The sequence below is a fragment of the Lygodium microphyllum genome, chromosome 18, assembly GCF_053477565.2.
Source record: "Lygodium microphyllum isolate KBCC chromosome 18, Lygodium_microphyllum_v1.1.10, whole genome shotgun sequence".
In the NCBI taxonomy this organism is placed as follows: domain Eukaryota; kingdom Viridiplantae; phylum Streptophyta; class Polypodiopsida; order Schizaeales; family Lygodiaceae; genus Lygodium; species Lygodium microphyllum.
The window spans coordinates 42,188,871-42,209,581 of NC_141152.1; the positions used below are offsets into that span (position 1 = coordinate 42,188,871).

Genomic DNA, 20,711 nt, shown 5'->3' on the forward strand with positions numbered 1-20,711 from the left:
TGTAATTCATGTGTTTAAACTTTACATGCTGTACTTTGTAAAGTTTTCTGTTGTAGGAGTTGTAGATGTATGAGAGGAGAGATCCTTGTATGGTGAACACAGCTGGATTCATTGTGTATGGCTTGCACGCAACAGGACTTGGTTGGGTTGGGAACATATCAATACCAGAACACTATATCAAAAGGTTTAGGAGTTATAGGTGTATGAGAGATCATTCTAGGGTGCTAGCTTCATGTCCATGGTAGTGAGAATGTAAAAGCATGCATGATCCTAGGACTTGAGATGGAGGATGCTATCCCTGTCTCCATGTTAGACAAGATGCGAAGGCACAACCATCAAGTATGGCCTCCAATGTGGGTAAAACCTATAGATCTTGGGTGTCCAAAATAGTAGAGAGAGGCCTGTTTGCCAAGGTGTGAGAACCCTTTGAAACTAGAGGAAGAAGATACCCCCTGAGGCCCCTTTTGAATCCCCCTTTGAAAGCGATTGGAAATTTGGAAACTCATGAAGAATGTCCTTGGTGTGTTTGATGCTGAAGAAAGGACCGTTGGTAGTACCAAAGAAAGTATCTTAGACTGTGATCGAATAGAGGCTTGACAGCTCCCAAAGGTGGCCTATTGAAATTGACAAGGCATTATGGAGGGGTAGTGATAGCATGGATCCGCTTATAAAGTGAGGGAGGATTATCACAGATGATCACTGCGATGCCCTTATCGGAGTTGATGTCCTTGGAACCACATGATGGAGTGGGAATGTGCAGCTTTTGTGGAGCCATAGGTGTCAAACATCAGTCTCTATTTCTCAAGGCAATGGTTGTGGAGCTGAAGTTTGTGGGAAACAACTATTGTCTCGCAATGGAGCGAACTATGAAGCCGAAGGAGCTGAACAACTTGTATCTCTTGATGAAGCGGATTGCTAAAAATGCTGTATCAAATAGCCTCCTTTTGGTGCAGCGGTTTGTGGAGCTGAGGGCCGTGGAAGCCACAAGGCATAAAAATAGGTGGGGAAAACTGTTAGAGATTTGGTCATCTTTAGGATGGGCACAAGCATGTATAGGGCAGATTTATTCAGTTGCGCAATGTTTAATGGTAGGCGGGGTAGTTGTGATTTGCTGTTCAAGGAGGAAAGGCTGCGTTTTCAGCCTTTCACAACAGATTTTAGATTTTAATTGCTGTTGGGGGTAAAGGCATCTCCACCTAGCCGCCCGTGTATTACTACACTGACAATACCCGTGCCTGCACATTGCAGGCGGTAGACGCTCATCACCGTCACTTTATTCTTTATTCTTTTAGTGACAGATGAATAAAGGGAATGCCGGTCACACATTGTGATTGTTGGAGTTCCCACATTGTGAGTCTCTCTCTCTCTCTCTCTCTCTCTCTCTCTCTCTCTCTCGCTCTTGCTCTCTCGCCATAGCTCTCTTGTGCAAGCTTCGATCCTTCTCACCTTTGAATTGGTATCAGAGCATAGTTGCTTGAGCATTCGAGCTTGGTTCGTGACTCCTTTAGCATTTATTCGAATCCCTACACCATTGTTCCTCACTCTTGGCAGCCATATTTGACTCTTTTGAGCTTCGATCACTCCTCGGCTTTCCGAGTACTTACCCGGCCCATTTGGGCGCCCTCAAGGCATTCCTTAAAAGGTATTGAAGTATTCTTTTGAGTGTTTATTTCAGTTTGCAAGGTATAGCAGGAATGGGCAGCCATAGCTCCAACTATTGGAGCTCTCCCATTTCATATATGGCTGAAACAGCTTATGGATCTCCACGTGAAAGAGAATGTGACCATGTCAGCTCATTTGAGCCAGTTTTATGCTATTCTTAAGAACTTGATTTCGTAGGGCATTGATTTCAAAGAGAATGTCACTCCATTGTTCTTGCTTCGAACTGTTAATGAGTCTTGGGATGTATTCTGCACTGCCTTATATGCTTCTGCCACTACTCTGAAGCTATCTGATGTTGAGAGCTCTCTTCTGTAGGCAGGAAGAGATAAACCATAAGAATTTGGATACCTCTCATGTGTCTCATGCTTTGACAATTAGAGGTTGACATGATGAAAATGCAAAGAATGACCATGGTAATGGTCGTGGACGGGATTTGTAGAAATCTCGGTCCAAGTCACGCAGTAAGTCTCGTGGGAGAAATGCCAATCTGACTTGTCATCATTGTGGGAAGAAAGGCCAATGTCATGAATTGCGCAATGAAAAGTGCAAAGATAAGGGGAAAGAAAAAGTGCAGGAAAAGTCTTCTAATCACAGTATACTACCTGCTAAGTCAAGTGTTAAAATTAAATAGATCAATGTTATGTAGCTTGAGGATAGTGATGGGGATTATATCCTTGTAGTAGCCTCATCTAGTGCTTCACAGATGACAGAGATACACCCTATGTATGCACAGTGTTGGCTCTTGGACTCAGGTGCGTTCTTTTATGTGATACCTTGTCGAGAGTGGTTCCATTCATATCGTTCTGTTTCGGGTTTTGTGCGCTTGGGTGATGACAAGTCTCTTGAGATTATCGGCATTGGTGATGTTAGGCTGCGGTTTCCTTTTGGAAGCTGTTTGGTTATGCACGATGTACGTCATGTACCTGCATTGACACGCGGTCTCATGTCTGCTGGACAACTTGATGATGCAAGATATCATGTATCTTTTGGAGACTCTACATGGAAGATTACTCGTGGCAGGCTTGTGCTTGCAAGAGGGGCCAAGGTTGGCAGCCTCTACCTCTTAGTTGTTTCTGGATCTGCAGTTGATTATGCTTTGTTTGTGGGGTTTTTATCTCATGTATCTTTTTGGGATGCTCGTTTGGGGCACATGTTCGTTAAGGGAATGAAAATGCTTTCTAGTTTGCAGTACTTACCGTCCCTTGACTATTCTCATTTTGATTCTTGTGATCATTGTCTTTATGGCAGGTAGACTAGGTCTATGCATAAGAAGTCTGGTATGTCACGCATGAGTCTGATATGTCACGCATGGGCTTATTCCATAAAGCAGAAGTCTGATGTATTGACAGTTTTTCAGAGATGGCTTGCTTTGGCAGAAAATTAGTCTGGGTATAGGCTGAAATGCCTAAGGACAGATAATGGGAGTGAGTATGTCTCACGTGCTTTTGAGCAGTTATGTGATGAGAGGGGTATTAAGCGTCAGTTGACCGCCCCTTACACCCCTCTCTAGAATGGTATGGCTGAGCGGATGAATAGGACCATTCAAGAAAGGGTTCGCAATATGCTTAGCCGTGCAGGCCTACCCCAGTACTTTTTGGCTGAGGCAGTTACAACTGCCGTGCATATCATTAATAGATCGCCCTGTAGTGCCATTGATTTTCAGGTTGCAGAGGAGGTATGGATAGGAAAGCCTTCCTCTTATGTGCATTTACGTGTCTTTGGATGTGAGGTATTTTGCTATGTGCCCAAGGAAAAGTGTAACAAGCTGGATCCTAAGAGTGTTAAATACATATTCCTTGGTTATGGAGATGCAAGAGAGATGGGTTACTGTTTATGGGATCCACATGCACAGAAAGTCATCCGCAGCCACGATGTAGTCTTCCATGAAGACAAGATGCATAGGCAGCCTGAGAGAGTCGTGGAGATACGTAGGGTTATATTTCAGGAGGAGCCACGAGCTCCACAACGAGCTGGACAGTCTGCAGCAGCAGCAGATGCTCATGGCTAAGGTATTGGATAGAATGTTGGGCAGACAGCAAAGCCCGCAATGCAGCGTTCTACTAGAGATAGACGCCCACCGAACAGATTTGAGCCCTCCATGCACTATGTCTTAGTTACAGATGCAGGAGAGCCTCTCATCTATGATGAGGCTATGTGCAGGGGTGACAGTTACTCCTGGGAGAGGGCTATGCAGTCTGAGATAGACTCCTTGTATAAGAATATGACTTGGGATTTGGTTTCCTTGCTTGCTGGCAAAAAGGCTCTGCCATATAAGTGGGTGTAGAAGCTGAAAAGTACCCTTGGACACTCCAAGCCGGCATACAAGGCTAGATTGGTAGCAAAGGGTTTTAAGCAGGAGCATGGTGTTGACTTTGATGAGGTTTTCTCTACTGTGGTTAAGATGACCACCCCGCGCTTAGTCGTGGGTTTGGTTGGACAACTTGACTTGGACTTGTACCGGATGGATGTCAAGACGGCTTTCTTACATGGGGACTTGCATGATAAGATTTACATGGAGCAGCTTAAGGGCTTTGCAGAGCTTGGCAGGGAGCACCTAGTGTGCAAATTGAAGAAAAGTCTTTACGGCTTGAAGCAAGCACCTGGGGAATGGTATCATAAGTTCAATGCCTTTATGTAGTCACAGGGCGACAGCTGTAGTGCTATGGATCTGTGCTTGTACACGAAGAAAGCCCATGATGGTTCTTTGCTTATTTTGGTACTCTATGTGGATGACATACTATTAGCAGGGAAAGCTCATGATGAGCTAGATGCTCTTAAGGCTCAGCTCACGAAGAGCTTTGAGATGAAGGATCTGGGATAGGTCTCTCACATACTTGGTATGCGCATTAGATGCGGCAGGCATCAAGGACTCCTCTACTTTTCATAGAGGGAGTACATTCATAAAGTCCTTGACCGCTTCTAGATGTAGGACGTGAAGCCTATTGGCTATTAGTTGCCTTCTTCTGTGAAGGTATCATAGGCCGATTGTCTGCAGACAGATGAGCAGAGGGCTGAGATGGCCAAGATTCCTTATGCATCCACAATGGGCAGTCTTATGTATGCCATGATAGCTACTTGTCCAGATATTGCCTTTGCAGTTGGTGTTGTGGCATGCTATATGGCTATATGTGGCAAGAAGCATTGGGATGTCGTGAAGGGTATTGTGAGGTACCTGAAGGGCAATGTAGATATGTGTATATGCTATGGCAGCCAGGATACAGGAGTTGTTGGGTATATTGACTTTGATTATGTAGGACATGTAGATAGTAGGAAGTCCACTTCTAGCTATATGTTCACCTATGCTAGAGGTGCTGTCTCTTGGATGTCCAGGGTGTAGAAGTGTATGGCTCTTTCCACCACTGAGATTGAGTATGTTGTAGCCACTGAGGCTTGCAAGGAGGCCATATGGTTAGGCCGTTTGGTTCGTGACTTTGATATTGATGCCATCCCTACACTGCATTCGGATTCTATGAGTGCTATTTATTTAGCCAAGAATCCGGTCTTCCATGCGAAGACAAAACACATTGAGCTGAGATATCACTTCATATGTGGGGTTGTTGAGGACAAGTCTGTTGACCTTGTCAAGATCTGGACTAACCAAAATCCTGTAGATTTGCTCACCAAAAGCCTCTCTACGGAGCGCTTTGCCTTCCTCAGGAGATTGATGGGCATGGGATGAGATGACGTATTTCCTCATTTTGTTGTACGTGTGTATATGTTGTACTTTTTTTTTTTCTTTTTTCACTCCTCATTTGGGCAGATTCGCCTTTAAGTGGGAGGTTGTTGGGGGTAAAGGCACCTCCGCCTAGCTTCCCGTGTATTACTACACTGACAGTATCCTTGCTTGCACATTGCAGGTGGTGGGCACCTGTCACCGTCGCTTTATTCTTTATTCTTTTAGTGACAGATAAATAAAGGAAAGGCCGGTCACACATCGTGATTGTTGAAGTTCCCACATTGTGAGTCTCTCTCTCTCTTGCTCTTGCTCTCCTGCCATAGTTCTCCCATGCAAGCTTCTGTAGGGGCCGATTAGGCACGAAGATTGAGATAGACTATCCTACGCATAGTGAGAGCCAGAGAGAGTGAGAGAGAGCAGAGTAGAGAGTGAACACGTTTTTAGGTACAATGATGAGTGTATACCTTTAGATTTTTAGATAGATATATATGTGTAAGTACAAGTGCTAAGGGTGTGTTCACACTCGAGCACATTTTAATGGTACGAGGCCTTTATTCCCAACAACCTCCCACCTAAAGGCAATGTGCCTTAAGAGGAGAAAAGAATCAGCTAAGTCTAGGTATGTACAAAGCTGAAATACATATATCTATCCAACTCCCATCATCTGTCAGTAATGAGCAAACCACTCTGCTGGAAGATCCTTCGTGAGAAGGTCTGCAAGGTTATCATTTGTATGCACTTTGACAAGCTCAATGCTTTTGCTATCAAGTACATCTCTAATGAAGTTGTACTTCATCTGTATGTGCTTTGCCTTTGCATGAAAGACAGGATTTCGTGCTAGCATGATAGCACCTTGACTATCGCAATGGAGAACATGTAACTTTGTGATGCCAAGCTCTCCCACCAGACGTGAAAGCCATAAAGCCTCCTTGCATGTCTCAATGGTAGCCACATACTCTGTCTCTGTAGTAGACAATGCAACACACTTTTGTAGACTTGAGATCCAAGAGACCGCTTCTCCTCTGAAAGTAAATACATATCCAGAAGTGGACTTCCTACAGTGTGCATGATCAATATAGTTTGCATCCGTAAGGCCAATAACAGATGCCTTCTGCTTTCCAAAGCAGATGCACAACTCCTTTGTGCCTTTGAGGTATCTCATAATACCTTTCACTGCATCCCAATGCTTCTTGCCAGGGGTTACCATGTATCTACTAACCACTCCCACTGCAAAGGCAATGTCAGGACATGTAACAACCATAGCATACATCAAATTGCCAACAGCTGAAGCATATGGTATCTTGGCCATTTCAGCCTTCTCATCATCAGATGTAGGGTTGTCCTCTGCACTAAGTTTCACATATGGAGGCAATGGAACCCCAATTGTTTTTCCCCTCTCCATATTGATATGTTGCAAAACTTTGGAGATATACTCCTGCTGAGATGGATAGAGTAAGCCTTTTGATCTATCTTTGTGTATTCGCATGCCAAGAATGTGATTTGCATCACCAAGTTCCTTCATGTCAAAGCTGCCATGAAGACTTTGCTTCAATGAATCCAAGGCATGAGTATCCTTTTCAGCAATTAGCATTTCATCAACATACAAAAGTAAGATAATCAGGCTACCATCTGCTGCCTTCTTGGTGTACAAGCAGTGATTCACTTGACTTCTATGAAAGCTTTGGGATTGCATAAATGTATCAAACTTATGATACCATTCTCTTGGTGCTTGTTTCAGCCCATACAAACTCCTTTGAGTTTACATACCATTTTTTCCTTCCCTTGTTTAATAAACCCTTCAGGCTGTTGCATATATATGTCTTCATGCAGTTCACCATGTAAAAATGCAGTCTTTACATCCATCTGTATGAGCTCCATATCCTCAATTGCAACCAAGCCCAAAATGGTTCTCAATGTAGTCATCTTGACTGCAAGAGAGAAAATCTCATCAAAGTCAATTCCATGCTCCTACTTGTACCCCTTTGCAACCAATCTTGCTTTGTACTTTGGTGAGGAACCAAAAGGGACCTTCATCTTGTAAACCCATTTGCATGGAAGAGTTTTTTGCCCTTTAGGCAACTGCACCAAGTCCCAAGTGCCATTTTTTTCAAGAGATTCCATCTCTGAAAGCATGGCTTTATACCATTTCTTGTTGTCTTGTCTATCCATTGCTTTGTTGAAGCAAGACGGTTCACCACAGTATGTCAATATGACATAATCAACCACATTAATTGCACCAGCAACAAACCTGTCAGGTTGTCTAGTAGCCCTAGACGATCTCCTAACCCAATGGTTATTGTTTGCTGGCTGTTCCTGCAAATTTCCATTTTCAGCATGCTGTCCTGGTATTTCAGCCTGCAAATCAGCATTAACAGCTTGCTGTCTTGGCTATTCCCGCACATGTAATGGCTCATTTTCATGGGCAATAGGTGGCTGATCATTTCCAGCATCATTTCTTGCATTTACAGGTTCATTTACAGTAGGTATTTGCTGTTGTACAGCGGGCACATTTTGCTGCCCAAAAGGTTTTTCTTCTCGGAACACAACCCTACGGACCTCCTCAATCTTTTTGAGCTGTTTGTGCATGCAATCTTCCTAGAAGATAACGTCATTGTTGCATACTTTCCTTTTCTTGGGATCCCACAATCTATACCCCATTTCACCAAGCATCAAACACAGATCTGCATTTCCTCTGTCATGCATAGGACATGTCAGTTTTGCCAAAATAGAGCAATCTCAGCAAAACCCCCAAATTTTAACAGTGTTGATGTCCAAATTGCGGGGAATTCAACGTGCATGTACATGAAATGACCAAATGCTGCACAATTTTTGCCCAAACTGCAAAAGCCCCAAATTGCACGGGGTCCAATGTGCCTCAATGTCGAGAAATTGGGTAAATTTTAGCCCAATTTGTGCATGTACATTAAAAGCCGCAAATGTCGGAGGCAAGATTTCACAAATTCCTGCAATTTCTGAGACAAATTTGCTTGTTCTGCATCACATTCCCCAAATCTAGGAAAAGCCCCAAATTTTATGGGTCTAATGTTGAGAAATTTCACTCAGATGTGCAAAATTTCAATAATTTTGGCGCCCCAATTTAAATGCACACAATGTCTGCAATTCCGATGCAAATGCCACAATTTTGCATGAATAGTACTTAGTTTGAAGAAGCCCCAAATTTTTGGGCCAAAAGTGCACAAATCTGGCCTTTTGTACCTGGTGCGCGAAACCACGTTGAGAAAGGGGTAGAAGTTGAATTTTTTGTTTTTCTAAAAAAAAAGATTTAAAAAAAAAGTGTGACGGGGTCTGTTGACCCCGTTCGCCTGTCCCGCCACGCGCGACTTGTCCTGACGAATGTTGCCCGTCGAGTGCTGCACGCACTGTCCGCGGGACCTGTCCATCGGCTACCTATTGTGGCGTGGTCGTCGCCTAGTCACCTGGTGCTCGTTAGCGCTGCAGTCGCACACCTGGTCCACTCCTGCTACAGTCGCCTATTGTAGTTGACTGCTGCTCCCACTACCCACTGCTTGCACGTCACGTCTGATGGAGACACCCATCAGCTGGTTGCCAATCCGCCATACTCTCCTCGCTGGAGCCTGGCCCTGTCGCCTGTGACTCTCCTGCTCGCCTTTGAGTTGTCTTGTCACCACATTGGTCTTCTGCCTCAGCCTGATGATCATCTGCAGCACCTTACGCTCTGATACCAGTTTGTAGGGGTCGATTAGGTACAAAGATCGAGACAGATTGTCCTACGTGCAGTGAGAACCAGAGAGAGTGAGAGAGAGAGCAAAGTAGAGAGTGAACACATTTTTAGGTACAATGACTAGTGTGTACCTTTAGGTTTTTAGATAGATATATATGTGTAAGTACAAGTGCTAAGGGTGTGTTCACACCCGAGCACATTTAAAAGGCACGAGGCCTTTATTCCCAACAGCTTCGATCCTTCTAACCTTTCAATTGCCTCCGGTGTTTAAAGCAGGTTCAAGAGGAGCGGAGGAAGCCCTAGCAAGCTGCCTTTCAGAGTAAGAGGGGGACTATACATTTTCTTGTATAGGTTATTTAGGTGATCATGTCTTTAGAAATTGAGATAGAGTTCTAGGCTATTATTGATTGTAAGGTTTCCGTGCTAGTGGTTCTTCCACAAGATGAAAAGTTAGATGGGGAGAACTACTGCATTTGGCGGGTTATGATGCTTGCCATCTTGGAGTCTTATGATATGGTGAAGCTTTTGACCGAGGCCATCGATTGTCCAACGGCCAATGATCTTTGCAAGCTTTCTTATCCATAAAAAGCGGAGTTGGGAAAGGTATAAGGCCACTCGGGCAAGTTGGATTCTTGCATTCCCTCATTTTAATCTCTCTCGCACATCATCCATGATTGCCCACAATGAGCATCTGATCAATGCTCGAGAGATATGGATGGAGTTAGATATGCTCTATAATAGGATGATTGTCATGAAGAGGGTTTCTTTGGAGGTGCAAATATGGACTTTGAACTCAAGCAAGCACACTTCCATTCATGACCATGTGGACAAGCTTCAACAATTACAGATGTAGGTTTTGAATGCAAGCAAGGCGATCAACTTTGAGGACATGGCAATTCCTTTGTTGTTGCAGTTAACTCTAGGTTCAATGTGAAACTAGCCTTTGTCTTGGCAAAGGTGGTAATGACTTGATTATACACTAATTAGAGCAAGCACAAAATACACAAATCTGGAAATACACACTTTACCACTTCACGTTGGACAATGGACACCCTAGTGGGCCCCAAAAACTGGTGCCCCTTGTGGTATTTCTTTAACTTGTATTGCTAAACGTTGAATTTCACTGAGATCTAAACTGATCTCCTTCAATCTTCAATACATCTTGCTGTCCATAGCAACCAACAATCAGGTCTCCCAATGTTGGAATGAGGTTCCACTAGCCTTGAACAACCCTTTTCCCTCTTGCATGGGTAGGTTTTGCCAAGTGACACCCTTCTAATAGCATTTTTCAGCAATTTTTGGTCGAATTAAATTAATTTTCAGAATTTAATTCTAAAAATTAATTCAACTATTATATCTTGCTAAGAAAAATGATTATACAAATAAGTTGTCTAGGCCAATTTGTCACTCTCTATAGATTGAATTGTTCCAAATTGGTTATACATACACTAATTATGCATGATTTGAATCCGTGTCTCGTAAAGTTATGCATACAATGATCTTGTATACGGATTGTCTCATAAAGTTATGTAAAGAACAATAATGGATCAATTATGTAAAGAACAATAAACCTCTCAATCCATCCACATATTGTAAATAACTATATTGATCAAAGACAAGTGAATGCAGGAAGGATAGTAAAGCACTACAACTCGTTCCTTTGTAATGAGTTTCCACTATACTTTCCACCTTACAAGCAACTTTTAAATTCGTTTCATTATTTTCATGTGTAAGGTGGAGCTCAATGGATTCACAGGAAAGCACTCCCATGGAGGAGTTTCAACAGTTCGTGTCTCAAATGAGCCAGGATGCAATATGCAGTAGTGACTTTATGTACTTTTCGAGCCAAAGTGTAGGTGTTCCAAGCCATAGCTAGTGGTATTGCTCTAAATGTGTTTCCAAACCGCTCTCCTTTGATCAATCCTTGTCCTCCTCTATTAACATTGTTCCAAGGACCAAGATAGTTAGGTATAGAGGGACCCATAACATTACACAATGATATAATTCTTTGTTCAATTCCACATCGTCCTCAACATGGCCCCTCGGCACCACCACAACAAGAACCACAAAAGCAATAAGTTCTTGTGGTGCAATCTAGGACAAATGTGACGAGGTTGATGTGATTTAGACCGAAGTACCAATGGTGCCACGTTTTAAAAATGCCAACAAGCAGCATCCATAGTGAACTTCATTGGAGTTTGATGCGCCAAAACCTCCTAAACCAAAGAGGGTGCGGAAAGAAAAGAGTTAGAAAGACGTATTCGAGACACAAGATCATGCAACAACCACAAAAAAAATAGTGTCCTCAGTGGAAGGATGCATGGTGATGGAAATTGAAACGAAGATGATGATATGGAAATTTGGAATATATAGAAGATGAAACACTAAACTTATTCTAACTTTGAGAAGCATAATTTAAAGAAGGGAATGCTGGAGCTCAACCGGAGGGGTGAGCCGTAGTTCGAGGAGTGAGAGTGACGGAGAGAGAGAGAGAGTGTGTGTGTGAAAGTACGATTGGATTTGAGTGTATCGACAATGTGTTGGTACACAAAGAATAAAATGTATTTATACTTAGGGCACATGAGGGTGCATTCACATGTACAACTGAATAATGTGCGTGTACTATACACGGAGGTGAAAGTTAGTGCATCACAAGTTCGGACCTCTTCTCACTGCATCCATGTAGTCCACAAGTTGTGGCCTTGTCCTCAATCATGCTGAAATTTTAGTCAACTAAAAATCTCCAAATTCAGCTTCAATCCATGCCAAAAATTTGGAGCTTTCCATGACCTTTCCCAAATTCATTATTTAGCCCCACTTTTGGGGCTTTTCATCAAATTGACTGAATTTCACCCAAATTTCACCAATAAATTTGGGCTTTTGGAGAATTTCGCATTCTTCATTGATATTGAGGCTAAATTCATCAACGGGTACAACATTCGGCAACACTTGGTAAAAATTTCACTCAAAATTCTCTTTGATTTCATTAAATTTGAGTATTTTCACCATTCAAGCTCAAATCCACCCAAATTTCTTGAAAAAGTTTGGGACTTTTTTGAAATTCATCAAATCTCTTCAAAATCGAGGCTTAATTCAAGTTAAGGTGTAAGGTTCGACATCAATTGGATAATAAATTAATCCAATTTCTTCAAATTTCTCTTCAAATTTTGGATAAAATTTGGGGCTTTGGCCTAATTCCACCTCCATGGCACTTGAAAATTGGGGCTTTTGTCTCAATTCATCTTCTTTGGTCTCAATGTGCTAAAAAAATCATATTATTTGGCTGCCGGTCTTGTGTTTTTCCAACATTGAAGGCAAATTATATATTATTTTTCAGTATTATCCTTCTATTCATGATACTTGTTTTTTTATCACTAATGCGGTTTCTAATTGGTATTTTTAGAGTGGTGTATCTAAGTATATCACCCCTTGCCGAGCATTATTTTTCTCTTTCTCATGTACCTCACGGAATACTAACAATACCTCTCATGTAGTTAAAGGCATTGGTCATGTGAAGGTTGTTCTTGTTTTGGGCACTCCTTTGACATGGCATGATGTTCTCTATGTGTGTGGCATTAAGAAGAATCTCATTTCCGTTTCAGCCATCGTAACTTTAGGGTTTTGCGTCATTTTTGATGGCCCCGGATGCGGTATATGATGATCAAGGTTCTTCTTCCATTGTCTTGACAAGCCCCCTCACTAAAGGTCTCTATCGGCTTGATACATATGATCAGTAGCTTGCTGAAAATCCTATTGATCATGCCGTAATAACTAAGGAATGTTTTCATGATACATAGTGGAACGGAAGAATAGGTCACTAATGGAGATGGGGCAATATGCATTCTTAAGAGTAAGATTTGACCCAATTTTTTTTTGTTCAATGCTATTCTATGTGCACTTATATTTTGAACTGTTGGGTATTTGACTCACGCCTCACTTACGCCTACGCTCATATGGGAGTGTCAGTGATCAGTAGGACACTGGGGCACTTTTTACTCTCGGTAGGAGAGGTTTTTTCCCCCAGACTTATAGTCTTATTTTCGTATGTGCTTATGTGCTTATGTTACACACTTATGGGCACTTACCGTGTGTCGGGTGTGAACACCCCCTACAACCCTAAGGTTTAAGGGTTGTACTTTGTACTTTCATGTTACACTCTTTCAGACTATTGGATTGGGTGTCGTGCTTCACTCTGTCTCTCTCACTCTCACACTGTCTACTGCACTCTCAGTTGCATCTCGATCCTATCACCCCCCTCACATTTGGTATCAGAGTAGTCTGCAGTCTGCAGACTGTAGCGCCCACTGTCTGTAGCCCCTGTCAGTTCTGCAGCTCCCGCCAGTTCTGCCCTAGAGTCGCCAGTTTGCAGTCGACTGTCAGTTGAAGGCACCACCTGTACCTGCGTGCGCCACCTGTCCCAGCAGCGCCTCATCCTTAGCAGCTCGACCTACAGCTCGTCTGCCCGCCAGCACCGCCTACTCCTGCTCGTCAGCTCCACCCGCCTGCCTGTGGCCAACGCCACCTGTCTATGTGCACCGTTGACGTTGCAGCTCCACGTCGTCTGCTTGCGACCTGACTGTCCGCCTTGTCCACGTCAGGCGCTCACCCGACTGCGCTGCCTGCCTGCAACCTGACTGTCCGCCCTGTCCACGTCAGGTAATTTAAAAAAAAACTTATCCTTTTATTCCAGAATAAATTTCTGGAAGAGGGGGTTCCTACACAGCAGGCACAACATACAGGATATATGTGTGGGACAAATTGGATGCAAATTTCCGGACACATTCATAAAATTTTTTGGGGCTTTTATGTATTTTGAGGACAGTTGCATATGAACTGCAGTTAGAGTCACAGAAAGACTGTTTTGAACACATTTGAGGCAGAAATTTTGGGGATTTTGATATTACAATGTTCTGAGCACTGTTTGCACATTGGGAAGGGTGCATTAAAGACAGTTTTTGACAGAGTACACCCTTGCACATTAATTGCAGAAGTGTGCTTGCTGCAATTTCTGGAAATTTGCAGATTTCCAGTCCTTACTGCTTTGACATTGCTCATTTGTCTTTGGAAATTTGTCATCATGGCAAATCAGGGAGGTGATGTATTTACGTATGTATCCAAGGAAGACAGATTGGATGGAAACAATTATTCGCTATGGTCATTCATGATGAAGGATGTATTAGTGGCTAAGAATGTATGGGATTATGTCAGTGGAGAGGAAACTCGACCCGGAGTTGTAGCTCCCGTTACTCCTCCTTCTCAAGGGGCACGTGCACAACGGGGACCTCAGCCCGCTCCACCTCAGCCACTTCCTTCAAGAACTGCAGCTCAAAAAGCTTGGGATACGCGTGATGCACAGGCCTTGTCGTCGCTGATTGCTTTGGCAGTTCAGCGGTCCATCATCCCTCACATTCGTTCAGCATCTTCTTCATGAGATGCATGGCTGACTTTGGAGCATATGTTTGCAGGAAAGAATGAGACTCGGATCTCTTTCTTGAAGAAAGAGTTAGAGACTTTGAAGATGAATGAGGGTGATTCTATGCAAGATCACTTGAATAAGATTCAGGACTTGCGAGAGCAGCTCATGAATGTAGATGAGTACTTTTTGGATGCACAGTTGATATCCACCACCTTGAATTCCTTACCTCCTTCGTACTTGTCTTTTCATACTGCATTGAACCTCACCATGAGGATTGTCGAGCACCCACTCACTTTTATTCAGCTGGTTAGTTTGCTTCTAGAGGAGGAGCAAACAAGGAAAAATAGTGGTGTGGATGCTATAGTCTCTGAGTAGGCTTTTGTGGCAAGACAGAAAGGCAAAAACAACAAGGTGAAAAATGCTCCACAGAGTTCTGGTACTTTTGGCACATCATAGAATCAAACACAAGGGGGGTCGCAAGCTAAAAAGGGAAAATGTCATTATTGTAAGAAGCCAGGCCACTATATCACTGAGTGCAGGAAGCGCATTGTCAAAGAGAAAGAGTCAAGAATGTCCGTTTCTACTACTCCTTCCACTGCTAGTGAGTCCGCGTCCTTTGTTGTAGACAGGGACTATTGTTTTTACACTTGCAGTTATGACATCTCTTGGGCTGATAGAGCACTTAGCTCTACAGAAGATGCTGACACTTGGTTCTTTGACAGTGGTGCTTCTAGACATATTACATCTCGCAGAGATTTGTTTGCTTCAGTTAGTGCAGCTCCCATTGGGAAATCTGTAGTGTGCCAATAATGCATCATACCCTGTTCGTGGTATTGGGGAGATTCAGCTCATAGCCATAGATGGCTCTATTCTCCGCCTGCAGGATGCTTTGTTTGTGCCTGGGATCAAGAAGAATTTGCTATCTATTTCTTCTTTGGCACGTTGTGGTTTGCAGGTCACATTTGATAATGACCGTTGCATGGTTAGAGATAAAGAACGCATGACTTTGGTCTTGACAGGATCTTTGTGTCATGGTTTATATGAGTTGGATGCTCTTTCAGTAGATCAGTCGGCATACTTGACATCCACTCTTACTCTTGCTATGATACAGGCGGAGTTATGGCATGCTCGTTTGGGGCATGTAAACTTTGGCAGCTTGATGCTTTTGCAGTGTACTCAGATGCTGGATGGCTTACCTCTCTTGGAGAGACCTCCTGAGCACTTATGCGAGGGATGCATTTTGGGGAAAATGCATCGTTTCTCATTTCCCCGTGATGTTGCTTTCAGAGCAACAACCAGATTGCAGTTGGTGCATTCCGATGTTTGTGGGCCCATGCAAACAATGTCATTGGGCGGTTGTTATTATTTTGTGACATTTATTGATGACTTTACATGTTTTTGCTGGGTCTACTGTTTGAAAAAGAAGTCAGAAGTGTATGATGCATTTTTGGCTTTCAGTGCACTTGTTGAAAATCAATCTGGATGCAAAATTAAGACTCTCCGTTCGGACCGAGGGGGGGAATACATGTCCTCTATGCTGAATTCTTTTTTGAAGCAGAAAGGCATAGTCCATCAGTACACTACTGCCTATACTCCCCAGCAGAATGGGGTAGCAGAGAGGAAGAATCGGTCACTCATGGAGATGGCCAGATGTATGCTGAATGCAAAGAGCTTGCCTCATAGTTTTGGATGAAAGCAGTCATGTGTGCTTGCCATATTTTGAACAGGTGCCCTACCAAAGCCTTGAAGACCATCACACCTTTTGAGGCTTGGAACAGCCGTAAACCTTCTATTGGCCAGTTCCGTACCTTTGGGTGTCTTGCCTATGCCCATATTCCATAGGTGCTTAGAAAAAAGTTGGACAACAAGGCTGTTAAGTGCATTTTTATGGGATATAGCAGTGAGAGCAAAGGCTATAGACTCTATGATCCCGTTACAAAGAAGGTTTTTGTTAGCAGGGATGTTGTTTTTGATGAAAAATCCGAATTATCCTTGGCTGGTTTGGACACATTTCCGGCTGCCCGTGATGTTTTTGAAGGGCTGCTGCCCATTACTTTTGGTGATTCAGCTGGAGCTTCAGAAAATGAACCTAATGTTCAGCCAGCCGCTCCTATGGAAAGTGCAGAAATTCAGCCATTGGCTGATCGGAATATTCAGCATAATGCTGAAACTGAAATTCAGCAAGAGCTTGCACACAGTCAGGAAGCTAGACAGTTACCTAGATGGTATTTGCAGACTATGCAAGATAGTCCTTTGGATGCATCTATGGCTGGTCGTACTAGAAGGCAAACTCGTTTGCATGATTCAGCACATACCATGGAGTTTGTTATGGCAGCAAGTACTTTTGATAATGAAGAGCCTGAATGTTTTGAGGATGCACAACACAGTGTGCATTGGATGGCAGCAATGCAAGCTGAATTAGATTCTATCACTAAGAATCAAACTTGGGATTCGGTGTCTTTGTCATTTGGGAAGAAAGCCATTGGAACGAAATGGGTTTACAAACTGAAAAGGAAAGCAGATGGATCCATTGATAAATACAAGTCACGGCTTGTAGCTAAGGGCTACGCACAGAAAAAGGGCATTGACTACGAGGAGACATTTGCTCCTACTTCCCGTATGACGACCATCAGGTCTATGATTGCTTTGGCTGCACATTATGGTTGGACAGTGCATCAGCTGGATATCAAGACTGCATTTTTACATGGGGAACTTCAGGAGGAAGTTTATGTACAGCAGCCCATTGGTTTTGTAGTTGAAGGCTCAGAACATTTGGTATGCAAGCTCAAAAAGGCACTATATGGTTTGAAACTAGCTCCTAGAGCTTGGTATGCAAAAATAGATGCTTTCTTGCTTGGTCAGGGGTTTCTAAACAGCTCATCTGAGTTTACCCTTTACGTATGTAAAGAAGGGGGATCTATGCTGATTATACGTCTTTATGTTGATGACCTTTTGCTCACTGGAACACATGCTGATAAGATTTCAGCATTCAAACAAAAGTTGCAGCAAACTTTTGACATGTCTGACTTGGGAGTTTTGTATTACTACTTGGGCATCCAATTCATACATGATGCTCGAGGTATTGGGCTATCACAGTCAAGGTATATTGGGCAGCTTCTTGAGAAGTTTGGCTTACAGGATTGCAAGCCAGTTTGTACCCCCATGGAACCTGGACTGAAATTGTCATTACATGATGACAGTGATTTGTTTGATATACATACATATGCTCCTGCAGTTGGATGTCTTATCTACCTATGCAACACTAGGCCAGACATATAGTTTGCAGTTTTAGCTTTGAGCAGTTATATGCATCAGCCATGTATGTCACATTGGCAAGCTGTCAAGCGTGTTTTTCGTTACTTGCAAGGTACTCGATCTCTTGGGTTGCTTTATGCCAAGGGGGGACCACTGCAGTTACATGCTTACAGTGATTCTGATTGGGTTGGTGATTATGATACACGTCACTCCACTAGTGGCAATTGTTTCTTTCTTGGCTCTTCTTGCATTTCTTGGCTTAGGAAGAAACAATCCACTGTTGCCACATCGTCATGTGAAGCTGAATACAAGGCAGCTTTCACTACCACAGTTGAATGCGTATGTCTTAGACGCTTGCTAGCTGATCTGGATGTATATGTTACGGAGCCTACTCCTTTGTTCACTGACAGTCAGAGTGCCATTGCAGTGGCACGGAACCCAGTGTTTCATGCCCGCACGAAATACATTGAGATCCATTATCACTTTGTCAGAGAGAGGCTATATGCAGGTGATATCAGCCTTGTCTATTGTCCTACCACCAGTAATGTGGCAGACATCTTCACCAAAGCTCTTCCTCGTGACAAATTTGAAGCATTTCGCGATGCTTTAAATTTGATATCCTTTGGTGGCGGATGATCCTTTTACTCTTGATCACTCTTCACTCCAGGGGGGTTTGTTGGGTATTTGACTCACGCCTCACTTACGCCTACGCTCATATGGGAGTGTCGGTGATCAGTAGGACACTGGGGCACTTTTTACTCTTGGTAGGAGAGGTTTTTTCCCCCAGACTTATAGTCTTATTTTTGTATGTGCTTATGTGCTTATGTTACACACTTATGGGCACTTACCGTGTGTCGGGTGTGAACATCCCCTACAACCCTAAGGTTTAAAGGTTGTACTTTGTACTTTCATGTTACACTCTTTCAGACTATTGGATTGGGTGCCGTGCTTCACTCTGTCTCTCTCACTCTCACACTGTCTACTGCACTCTTAGCTGCATCTCGATTCTATCACCCCCCTCACATGAACAAGTGTCTCACAAGAGTTTTACACACCATCACTCTTGATGAGGCATGGATTGGCTCCAAGCCTTCTCTCTCTGATATGAGAACTTTTGTCTCATTGGCATATGCTCATGTGCCTTCTCACAAAAGGCACAAGCTCGATGATAAGGATGTTTGCTGTATATTTATTGGATATAGTGCTGAAAGCAAAGGGTAGTGCCTTTATCAACACTCTACAAGCAAGGAATCGACTTTGAGGAGACCTTTGCCCTTGCTTCTCGCATTACTATCATAAGGAGTATTATTGCCCTTGGTGTCCACTTTCATTGGGTGGTGCATCCGCTGAACATCAAGAAAGTATTGCTCCATGGATATCTCACTGAAGAGGTATATGTTTCTCAGCCTCCAGGATTTTTAGTCAAAGGCATTGAGCACAAAGTTTGTTGCCTCAAGAAGGCTTTGTATGGTTTAAAGCAAGCTCCATGGGCTTTGTATGCCTGCATACATTCTCATCTATTGCATCTTGGATTTCAAAATAGCCCTACCGAGGCTACTCTTTACATTTGATACCAGGGATCTTATTTTATTATTCTAGTGCTTTATGTTGATGACATGCTTGTTATTGGGATCAATATTGGTCAAATTGCAGCATTTAAGGCTGATTTACAGCAAACCTTTGTTATGATAGATCTTGGTCTGCTTCACTATTATTGGCTATCCAATTTGCCACCATTGAGGGGGGCATCATCATGACACCGTCCAAGTATATTGGCTAGCTTTTTAACGCTTTCAATTTGAGGATTGCAAGCCCATGTCTACTCCCTTGGAGCTTGGTTTCAAATTCACTTCTAAAGATGGTAGCGGATCAATTGATACTACTTTATATCAATAAGCTGTTGGTGGATGCTTGATTTATCTATGTCACATGACAACCAATCTTCAATTTGCTATCTCTTGTTGAGTAAATTATGCATAGCCCTTTTGTACTTCATTGGCAGGCAGTGAAGTGTATCTTTTGGTATCTTAAAGGCACCTAGGATCTTAGCCTTTTCTAGAAGGTTGATTCTTCACTCTCTTTGCATGGATATTCTCATAGTGATTGGGCTGGATGTTCAAATTCTTGTGTCTCTCATGGGGGCAACTGCTTTCTCTTGGGTATATCTCTTGTGAAGCTGAGTACAAAGCAATGTTCACAGCCATAGTGGAGTGTGTTTGGCTTTGCAAGTTACGTGCAGATCTTTATGTGCACAAGGCAGCTTTGACACTTATTTGCACTGATAGCCAAAGTGCTTTGGCCATTGCACGGAACTTAGTGTTCCATGCTTGCATAAAGCATATAGTTGTTCATTACCACTATGTTTGTGAGTGGATGCCAGCTACTAGATATATAGAGTTGTCTTACGTATCATTAAAGAAGTTTCATGATCTATCATGCTTTGTACTGTCATAGGTTGCTATATCCACTTTGATGAACTTGTGCAACCATGACCTTATATTTTCTTTCATTTTCTAGGATTTTGTCATTGTTCCTAGATTGGTCCGTCCATTTCATAGACGGGGTACTTTATAGGCTATCTCATGGGCTACGTGTTTATGCCCTTTGATCCGTGATCTAGGCTCCCTAGGCATTTAAACTATGATTAAATGCAGTTGTTGCCCCTAGTATCTGAGGCGTGAAGATTTGCAGCAGAGGAAGTGAGCAGTTGAGTGAGAGTGAAAGTCAGAGAGAGTACGAGCTGATTTGGGTGTACCAACAATGTGTTGGTACACAAAGAATAAAATGTATTTATACTTAGGGCCCGTAAGGGTGTACAACATAATACACGTGTAAAATACACGGAGGTGAATAAAGGACCTTTACATCCCAACAACCTCCCACTTAAAGGTTCGGAGTGAACCTTTAACCAACTCCCACTAGTCGTATGCAATGCTCATGCTGAGCCTTGCCTAGACTTTTAGTGAGAACATCTGCAGGGTTGTCCTGTGTTTTGATCT

The 20,711-nt window shown here is 42.9% G+C and overlaps 1 protein-coding gene across 2 annotated transcripts in view; it reads left to right on the forward strand.

The window, feature by feature from the left end:
* The window catches only part of LOC148020795 (homogentisate prenyltransferase), a 130,229-nt gene that overhangs the window by 30,344 nt on the left and 79,174 nt on the right, over nucleotides 1-20,711 (forward strand). The gene's annotated exons all lie outside the window — the stretch shown is intronic.